Below are 11,154 nucleotides of genomic sequence, written 5' to 3' on the forward strand. Positions count from 1 at the left end.
TGCATTTATCTATTACAGTTTTTGCCCGTTGCCTGAACACATTTTGCAAAACTTTGCTCATTGTGCCAAAACCCTAAACACAAGTAAACATGACACAACACTGGGAAATATACCATTCACATCTGCACCAAATTGAAACTCTACTCTCAAAACCTAAACTCTGCTATCAAAACCTAACATTCCTTTGTCAAAATGTAACTCTGTTGACAAAATGACACATACTTGCATCATATGCAAACACTTACAGAGCAGGAGGAACACACTAGTCTACTTTATATAAAGCACTGCAGTCTTTGATTTCCATTGTTCATTCAGAAGGCATATTTTCAGGAGACACATTTGCAAACAACCAAAAAAGCAAATAGACCTACTCAATATTGTACATTGCAGTACCATGAATTCAGATAAAGCAAAAAAAACCAAAACAAAAAAACCCCCATAATACAGTAATAGAAAAAACACTATACTGTAAACAAAAAATCATGACAATTGTGCATACGTGGGCTCATGGATCCCGCCGTCTGTTGGGGTCTGGCCACAGGACCTCATCAACATCGCAAGCAATGTCTTCTCCCGCTGGGCACCGGGGAAAATATCCTCTTCCATGTCAAAACCATCCATGGATTGCTGTCACCTGAATGTCGCCGCAGGCCTGTTCCATTGCCTGCAGAAGAGGCATGCAGGCATGTAGTTGGCGGTCATATACACGCCATCTCCAAGCCGAAAAAAATTCCTCTATAGGGTTTAAAAATGGTGAGTAAGGGGGCAAGCATACCACTTCAAGTTGACTTTGGTTGGAGAACCAGGCCTGGACCAGAGCAGCCCGATGGAAACTGACATTATCCCATATCACCACAAACCTGGGCTGATCTGGTCTGTTCTGTACAACTATATCATGGAGAGCATAGAAATGTGAGTATGTGTTGGCTATTGTATGGACCTAGTTTTGCATGATGATGCAGAAGCCCTCGAAGGCATATGGCGGCACATAATGTGATGTTTCCCCCGCGCTGCCCTGGGACGTGCACAATTGCCCTTTGGCCAATTACATTACGACCCCGTCGTCTTGTTTTGCTCAGGTCGAATCCAGCTTCATCAATGAAAATGTATTCATGAGGCTGTGCAGCTCCATCCATGGCCAAGATTCTCTGAAAAAAAGGGGAACATATCACTGTACTACAGTGCTACACATACAGCACCCCATCACACAGGTACCTGTGTAGCTCTCAGAATGGATCCATGTGGTACTGATATGGTACATATTCAGCTGCTACTGGACTTCACCAATACTGTATTGTAAATGTAAGGGACAGTTACACTTACCCGTACATATTCAGCTCGAAGTCCTTTGACCCTGTCACTGTTCCTCTCGAATGGGACTCTGTAGAGCTGCTTCATGGTGATGCTGTGTTTACCCAAGATGCGTCTGATGGTGGTGATGCTCACATGGTTTATGCTGTTGAACACTTGCCTGTCTGCAAGTATTTTCCGTCGTAGCTGGTGGAGACGGATGGCATTGTCTGCCCTCACTAGGTCCACAACAGCAAGTTCCTGCCGTTGTGTGAACAGGCGTTGGCGTCCTCCCCCAGAAGGTCTTCGAGTCATTCTAGAGAAATACAACCACATATTGTCATCGCTTTGCTTATTTTTCTTACAGTACTTCACTGTGTATACTGTATCATCCACTGTACTTCAATATAAGTAATCATGCTATGTTTCACAGAAACTACCACTTTGGCTGCAAAAGGAGCATTAGCACCCTGCAATACCCTGTACACTTGATATGGTAATGGTATATACTGTAGAACAGTACTATAAAAACCATCTGAGTGGAGTAGAAGGTATGGAGGTGAAGACAGACCTGTTTTCTAGTCGGAATGTTCTTATTACAGATGCCACTGTGAAGCGGCTTAGATGTGGGTGGACTCTCTGCCCAGCTTCCCTCATAGTCAGGCCGTGGTTGATGACATGGTCCACCAAAGTTGCTCTTATATCATCAGAAATATGGGTCCGTGCATGGCCTCTTTGACCTCCTCCTCCTCTTCCTCTTGCTCTCCCTCCATCCATGCTTGCAAAGTTCTTGAATTGGCTAAACTGAGGGCTTTTTGTGGTTGGCTAATTGGTGTTCAGTTTTGCAAGTAAGTGCCTTCAGGTGTGTATTTGAGTGGTTGCAATTACCCGATGTGTTTTGTATTTTGGATACATGTGTTTTCCAAATGGCACCCTGAAATTTCATTTTTGAACGAAGTGTCTTATGTATGAAATAGAGTGTAGCATGCAGGACCATGTGTGTTGCATAAAGGAGTAAGTGTGTTGCATAATTGCAACCAGAGTGCAAAGCAGCACTTTTGTTTAAGGTATGGGTACATGTGTTTGGGGTATGGTAACAAAAGCTTCAAGTTGTGTTACTTTAGTCTAAGCATGGGTTTGTAGTGTTCAAGCAACGGGCAAAAACTGTAATAGATCTTTGGTTTCTGATTTTCACAGAAATCTAAATTAACAGAAATAAAGCTTGAACTATTTTGCTTTATGTGTTATGACTATAGCCCTGAATATGAAATTTTACATTTTTTGAAGTAGTTTGCAGAAAAAAAGAGCTTTCAAAATAAAACAATTTTTGTGAGATGCGCTAGTATTTATCACTAATCAAAAGAAAAGAAAACTAGTAAAATGAAATTAAGAAATGCATCTTTACCCTTGTGATTTGGGTACCCTTTCAAAACACATAAAATTGATAATTAAATAAAGTATATTAGGTGGGAAAAAATAAGATGTGCAGCTGATTGTTTGTATGTGTGTGTGTGTGTGTGTGTGTGTGTGTGTGCCTGTCTGTGTGTGTGTGTGTGTGTGTGTGTGTGTGTGTGTGTGTGTGTGTGTGTGTGTGTCTGTCTGTCTACGTAAAGAGACATTAAAGCCAAGACTGGATAAAATACCAGCTTTCAGGACTAAATGTTCTGTGAGACTTTTGTGCAGCCACTTAAAAAGCTAAATTTAAAGTGATCTGCTGTCTTTTAAAATTCAGGCAATTTTAAGATGAAATCTAAAATTAATAAGGTTTGGCCATATTTAAGGTTATAAGGTTTCTGTCTAAAGCTGTCAATCTCAGAATCTCTTATTTCTCTGGCATGACAGCAAACGCTGACAACCTCCAGCACAGACAAAGAGGTTTCTATAACAAGCACTCACCCAAAGTGGAAATATTTTTCCTTTTCAGTCAAGAGGAGAGAGGGTTGCCTTTCCCATCTGATAATAACAAGGGTTTGACACAATGATGCTAACCAGGTTAGCATTTCTATCCAACAATTTCACTTTTGTATCTGGCAGACAAAAGCAGTGAAGACTTGAACCATATGTGCAATGTGGATGGTCCAAAGCACGCTTTCACTCTTTTTTTGTATGTCCATGTACAACAGTTGTAAAATCCATGGGCACACAGAGCACAAGATACCTGTACTGTGAGGTGTGCAGAGTGTTTAATCCCACATCCTTCAAAACCACAGTGCTCTACAATGGTTCAGTCAAGGACAAGTCACTTAAGCAATGCTTTAATCAAAGGAAAAATGCACTCAATTTAAGGAACAATGTGTGTGTGTTTTTTTTTACTTTTTTTTAAAAATACGCAGTTTTAATGTATCATCATTCTGTGTCCATCTGTCGAGACCTTCTGTTTGATGAGGTTGTAATTGAAAACACACAAAGCGATGATATTTTGAAGTGACAAAGTGACCCTGATAGGTTTCTGGGGTTTGATTGGGTTTACAGTCAGGAGGAAAAACTCAAACTGATTATGCGTTGCAATCACATGGATTATTATGATAATCCAGATGCAAGCTATTGTTTTTGGGCAAGAATAATATAATGCATGATGTTGTCAGATTGCAGCATGAGAAAAAAAAAGAAGCAAAGGTCACATGAGGACGAAATACATCACTTTGATAGGACATGGGAAGCCTACACTCACCAGGGACTTTATTAGGTATATTGCATAAACTTAATGCATTGTGGAATGTAAATATGGTCAAATACACCTGCTGTAGTTCAAACTGAGCACCACAATAGCAAAGAAAAGTTTTGTAGTGATTTTGAACACAGCACAGTTTTTAGTGCCAGGCGTGCTTGGTCGGAGTATTTCAGAAACTGTCCAAAAAAGGACAGTGGCAGTTCACTGGTTTTTGTTGGAGAATGGCCATACTGCTTCCAGCTGATAGTAAGGCAACAGTAATTCAAATAACGATTCATTACTTCAAAAGTATGCAGAAATTACAGTTTTTTACAGTCGCTAACAAGCGTTTGTCCAAACAGTTGTCACATTTGCAAAACTCTAAACACAATTAGCACAGCATCGGTCTGTTGTGGCCATACCATTCACACATTTCATGTCGTGTTCACCCAATATGCAGTCAGTGAACACATTTCCACAATGCTTACATTTTCTTAACAGACAAGCTATACCTCCCAACAAAATTATGGACTGTTTTTGTAGTATTTACGAATGTTAACACACAACATCCCACAATAGCAAAAACAATATTCCAAACCGTAGATACAGTATAAAAACCTCTGCTTCTGCAATGATATCAGTACAAAAACAATATCAATATCAAAAATATATATCAGCTGATAATAAACAAACAATTGAATAATTGACACACAGCTGATTTATGTTGGGTAAATTGGGCCAACGACAGCTTCTTCCATTCTGGCTTAGACTCAGTGGGGTTTATAAGGCAAGACCTTGAGGAGTGATGTTTTTGGAAACAAAAAAAAGACAAACACTGTAATGTCTGGTCGAGGAAGAGTAAGAGCAAGGGGCCCAGGGAGAAGAGCAGGCCCAAGGAGAGGGCAAGGTAGAGGTGTAAGAATGCGTGGTGGTGGCATTCCAAGGGCTGCAAGAACAGTAGTCAGTGATGAAATTCGTGCCACTATCATTGACCATGTAATCAACCATGGTCTTTCACTAAGAGAGGCTGGTGAAAGAGTGCAGCCCAATTTGAGGCGGTCAACGGTTGCCTCCATTATACGCATCTTTCAACAAACCAACAGGTAAGTATTGCATTTTACATGGATTGTTTCTATTCTCACTTGACATGTCAATATGGTCATACAGTTGAATTTTTTGTCTTTCTAAAGAATGCAATGTCTTCCACCCTCTGGGGGAAGAGGAAAGCTCCTCAGTAATGATCAGGAGCTTGCCATTGTAGAAATGGTTACTGCAAATAATGCAATAAAACTGCGTGAAATTCAAACTAGAATTGTGGCGGACCATGAGATATTTGACAATATCGATAGAATCAGCCTCACAACCATTACGCGGACATTGTCCAAACACAGAGTGCGGATGAAGCAGCTCTACGCTGTTCCCTTTGAGAGGAACAGTGAGAGGGTCAAGGAGCTACGACGACAATATGTCCAGGTATAGTGTATATTCAATCCAATGTCCAGTTCTATAAGCTTTGCACTTTGCAAGTAGGTAACCTACACAATACTAGGTTACAGTACAGTATGGTATACAGTAATAACATGACTTACATAAACTTTGTTTCAGAGAGTTATGGAATTGGAGGCCAACCAGGCCCCTCATGAATTCATATACATCGATGAGGCAGGATTCAATCTGGCCAAAAGGCGTCGACGTGGACGAAATATAATTGGAAAAAGGGCCACAGTTGATGTGCCAGGACAGAGAGGGGCAAACATTACCATGTGTGCAGCAATTGCAAATGCAGGATTACTCCTTCACAGATGTCAGGTTGGACCCTATAATACAGAGCGCTTGCTTGCCTTTCTCAATGATCTCCACCAGCGCCTGGTTCCAGAGCAGGGTCAGGAGGGTGAAAACATGAGGACCTTTGTAATTACCTGGGACAATGTGGCTTTCCATCACTCGCAAGCAATAACAACATGGTTTGAAGTCCACCCAAGACTGGTAAGTCTCTTCCTTCCACCCTATTCACCTTTCCTCAACCCCATAGAGGAGTTCTTTTCTGCATGGCGGTGGAAGGTTTATGACCATCAGCCACATGACCAGATGTCCCTCCTTGAAGCCATGGATGCTGGCTCCAGGGACATCACAGTTGACGATTGCCAAGGGTGGATCCGACATACCAGGCGGTTTTATCCCAGGTGCATCGACTTGGCTGACATCAGATGTGATGTTGATGAAAACATGTGGCCTAACCCTGAAGATCGCAGAGATTAGATGCAACTTTTTTGCCTTTTTTTAGCCCCCCTCCCCCCCTTTTTATCTTGGCTTTTTGCTGTTGTTTTTTTGTTCAGAATGCTCTTGTGTGTTTCATGGATATTTTGTTCACTGTAAGCAATACTGTAAAACTTTCTCTGTCCTATCATACCGTGTTTCTACTGTACCTCCTGTGGTAAACAGTAAAGAAACAAAAACTTGTTTGCTTTTTACTGGAATGCTTTTGAATGTGAACATTACTGTACATGTGGACATACAGTTACCAACCAAGACATTTCTGGTGTCAAAATGGTGGATTGCATGTTTCGCATGCAAATACCTGTGAAACTGAAACATAAAAGTCTATGCAGTTTTTGTAATGTCAATAATAGCCAGTATTTTGAAACCTGGTGTACTTTGATTGACTGCATGTACCTTGTGAAGTGAAAACAAGTGTTATTCTTTGACAGACTAATTTCATTTTGAGTCAGATTTATAGTGTTTTTGTACAGTTAGTGTGTGCAGAGAAAGATGTGTTCTAATTTTGAAATGAGGAGTTAGTATATATTTAACAAAGTGTATTTTTGGGAAGGATATTATCCATTTGGCCAATTGTGTTTTGTAGGTGTGGGTCTGTGTTAAGAGTTTAGAAAAAGTATCTGAAGTATGGGTAGGCGCTTGTTAGCGACTGTAAAAAACTGTAATCTCTGAATGCAAAACCCTGAAGTACAGCTGAAGCAGCAGACGACCACACCAGGTGCCACCTTTGTCAGCTAAGGACCAGAAACTAAAGCTACAGTTCAAACAGGTTCACTGAAATTGAATGATAAATGTTTGTCTGGTATGATGAGTCTTTATTTCTGCATCAGAAGGTGGGATCAGAATTTGGCATAAACAAAAAGAAAGCATGGATCCATCCTGCTTTCCATCAGCGGTTCAGGTTGGTAGTGGCAGTATAATCATGTAAGGGATATTTTCATGGCACACTTTGAAAGCTTTAGTACCTGCTGAGTCACACTCTACCCGAGGTTCGTAGCTGACCATGTCCATCCCTTAAGACCACTGTTAATGGGGTGACTGTCGCTCAGCTGGTAGATCTGATCAGAAGGTTGAGGTTTGATCCCTGGCTCCCCCAGTCTATATACTTGCTCTCCAGTGCATCCATCGGAGTATGATTGTGTGCGAATGTTAGTTAGAAAGCCTTTAAAATCATAGAAGAAAGTGCTTGTGTGAATGGTTTAATGTGGCATGTTGTATAAAGTGCTTTGTGTGCTCCAGGAGAGTAGAAAAGCGTTATATGAGAATCATCATCATGACGGCTGCAGCACCGTGTCACAAAGCTTACCGGCAACAACCACTGCTGGAACATTATCTTTTCAGGTTTTTTGTCCCATTCCTGTGAGCACGATATCTGCTGACCATCTCGAGACAATTTGTTCAGATTTGTTCACAGAGACTTGACAGTGAAGCAGATTTTTGTTGGTGAAAGGTTAATGTCACACCAAACTAGAAAATGATATAGTAGTAATGATGTAGTGACCTTTTGTCTATGATGGGTTATGACTGTTGTACCTGTCTTTACAAATCAACCACTTCAAGACAATTTTGGTAAGAATTCCCTATTTAAAGCACAGCGGCTTTAGAAAATATTAACGCAGATGAAACTTTGAAAGCACAGAAAAACAATGCTTTTTCAGTCATAAATGGACAGAGTAAACAAAAGAAAGGAAAAATGTATCAGAAAGACGAACATTTGTAGATTTAGTTTAGTTTGAATTCATTCACACACACAAAAAGAGAGAGAGAAATGAAGGAGAAGCAGAACAAATTATATTCTGATTGGTGCAGCTGTAGAAGGAAGGCATTCTTCCCTTGTTAAGGAGAGGGACATTTCTAAATTGAGGTCTGATAGTTGGATATTGATTGAGCAGCAAACCTTGGACACTGCACCCACAGCTCTCACTTGCTATCTTCTGCTTGAAGTGTTGTCATCCCACTTTATGGAGGAACCTGACCTTCAACTTGCAGAAACATGTAACAAAACCACTGCACTTAGTGAAACAATATGGTGAGTTATTATAGCTGAAAGTAGGAACCTCATAGAAAAATGGGCTGATTCTTTCTCTGAATGTATCCCTTGCTCCTGTGCACAAAAATGAGAACAAGAGTCCATTGAAAGTACATTTGATGGATTTTACATTGAGTATAATGGTCTAATCTGAGTTAAAAGCCATTATGAACCAACTCAACAGACCATTTCAAAACAGGTGGCCAAGGTCAGGCCACAAGTGCATTTACACACAAATACTGTAGTTTTAAATAAAATACTTTTTGAGAACAGCCTTGCTAAAAAGTAATGCTACATCTACTATTATCAAATAGGATCAAGCATTCAAGTGAAGACTTTTCTTAAGTTCATGAGACCCTGAAAAAGATTCTTAAGAGGTAAATTTAATAATTTATGGCATAGTCTAAGGTGTTTGCACAGGACTGCATTATGCATTATTTGAAAAGCTTTCTAATATTTGTAGATTTATTGCCTTATTCCTGTCTGTTAATGGGTGACATCATTATTAAACACTTGGTAGAATTGCAACCTTGAAGCTTAACAGACGTTTTCTGAATTTTCATTCCATGAAATTAGCTGGAAATTCTCAGTGAGTTAGCAATGAACTAATACATTTACAGTTTTTTCTGATTGCTTAAGCACATTTTTTGTAACTATTGGCTAATTTTGCAAAACTCTTCACACAAATAAGAAAACCTGTCACCTAATAATCAAAAATTGTAGTTCTCTTGCAAAAGCAAACACAGCTAGATTAACTCTTCACACCTTCGTAAAAATGGTGTTTCCGTATCAAACAGTACACACAAGCCATCATCTACTAAGCACACAATGCGCCAACTGCACACTGATGGTATGAATACAAAACACATCTGGCTTTTGCTTTCTCTGTGCACAAGGTAGGCTATGTCAGTTTGAGCTACTTCTGTCATAGATCCATAAGCATAGAGGGATCCAAACTTCAAGTACTGGTGTTTATTCACACACATCAAAACAAACACAAGTGTTCATTTCCAAGTATAGGATTATTTGCAATCGCTATAATGACTATATGGGTTACTTGGTCTGCAGTGAACATGCTTCCTCTGCCCCAGCATCTGGTCATCTAGCAATTCTGTAAAGTAACAATTTCAGTATTTTTACATCAATGGTATTGGTGTGTTTCTCATTGGCATATGGCAGTGCTACAAATCTTTGTGCGAAGTGACTGTACTAACCGATTCTCATTTCAAGATGTCCTTATGGTACTTGCTACAGTGTAGCGGCTCGAGTTAGGCTGGACCCGTTGGCCAGCTACCCTCAGGGTCATTCCACGGTTGATTACATGGTCCACTATTGTAGCTCTGATGTCATCAGCAATTCTATTTCTTACTCTTCCTACCCTTCCTCTCCCCCCTCCTCATCTTCCTCTCCCTCCTCCTCGTCTTCCTCTTGCTCCTCCTTGTCCTTGTCGTCCTCTTCATCCTACTTCTTCACCTCCACGTCCTCTTCCTCGGCCTCCTCTACTTCTCACTCTTTCTGCTCCCTCCATTGTACTCCGCACACACAGCTTACCTGTATTATAGTGCTTAGGCTGATTGCAAAGTGAACTAATTATCTAAAAAAGTTTTCACATGTGAAAGTGTGCCAGACAGTTGGCAAATTAGTGTTAATGATAGCCATACATGTGTATACTTTTGCTAGGAGTGTGTTGGAAATTTGGTAATTGAGTGTTGTGCAGTGAATTGTGCCTACAGTTTTGCAAAATGTGTGTTACAAAATTGCAAACTGAGTGCAAAGCAGTTTTTGTGCTTTTAGTTTTGCAAACTCAGTGAGTGGTTTTGCTATAAGTCTGAATAGTTTTAGAGATTGTGCTACAGGAATCACAGTTAGGGTTTAAGCATTCAGAAAAAACTGTAACACATTCTAGTTTTAGTATCATTGAATATGCTCAAATCTGAGACTCTCTGTTGGCTCTCCTTGTTAATCTTTTTCTTTTATTTATTTATCTTATTTTATTTTATTATTCGTGTTATCATGCGTGTGGATATTATGCTGGAGTGGACAGGAATGGGAGATGGGAGAAGAAAGCGGAGGAATAGAACATGAAAAGGGACAGAAAGAAAGAGAGAAAAGAAGAGGGGCGATGGGAAAAAGTCAACGATGAAGCAAGCAGACGTGCTGGGCCTCCAACTGCTGCATCTGTAACAAAACACACTCAAAGGATGCAAAGCACCTGAAAGACAAAACAAAGTGAGGTACACAAGCAAACATACGATTTTTCTGTTTGAACGTGTAAGAGAGAAAGCGAGAGAGAGGATGTGAGTTTCTGCGTATGAGCATTTGTCATTAAATATGGTTGAAAATGAAGGTGATAGACTGCAACAACAATGCGCCCGCAAGAGCCAAGGACGGACGGTTAAGATCCAGGAGAAGCCAGTCGACCATGGCGCCCCAAAAGTGCTGAAGACCCGAGGTCACACATCCCAATCACAGCTGTGCGTCCAGCCTAGCCGAGGCAAGAGGGAGGGCCAGATGGGAGTGCTCACAGCCAAGGGCGGGAGTGCCAGGGGAGCACGCAGCCACTCCAACACGAGCTGAGGACGGGACCCCAGACCACAGCGCCATAAGAACCGCCTGACACCTGGTGGAGCCCCCATCACGTGACAAGGAGGTCAAAGCCACCACAAACCCCAAGGGAGCAAAATGCGGTTTTTAAATGATGATTTAGTTTATTAAAGAAAAATATTATTCTAATCTACCTGTGATAAGTAATTTTCCCCTAAGCTTGCTAACAGGGGTTAATAACTTAATCCTTGTTAGAAATACCATCAAGTTTTTGTGAGAACTGCCAATGAATCTTTCACTGTGGAGGAATTTTGTCTCCCTCTTCTTTGCAGAATCCCTTTAATTCAGCCACATTAGAGACTTT

Source organism: Maylandia zebra, linkage group LG15, assembly GCF_041146795.1.
Source record: "Maylandia zebra isolate NMK-2024a linkage group LG15, Mzebra_GT3a, whole genome shotgun sequence".
Classification (NCBI taxonomy): Eukaryota; Metazoa; Chordata; class Actinopteri; order Cichliformes; family Cichlidae; genus Maylandia; species Maylandia zebra.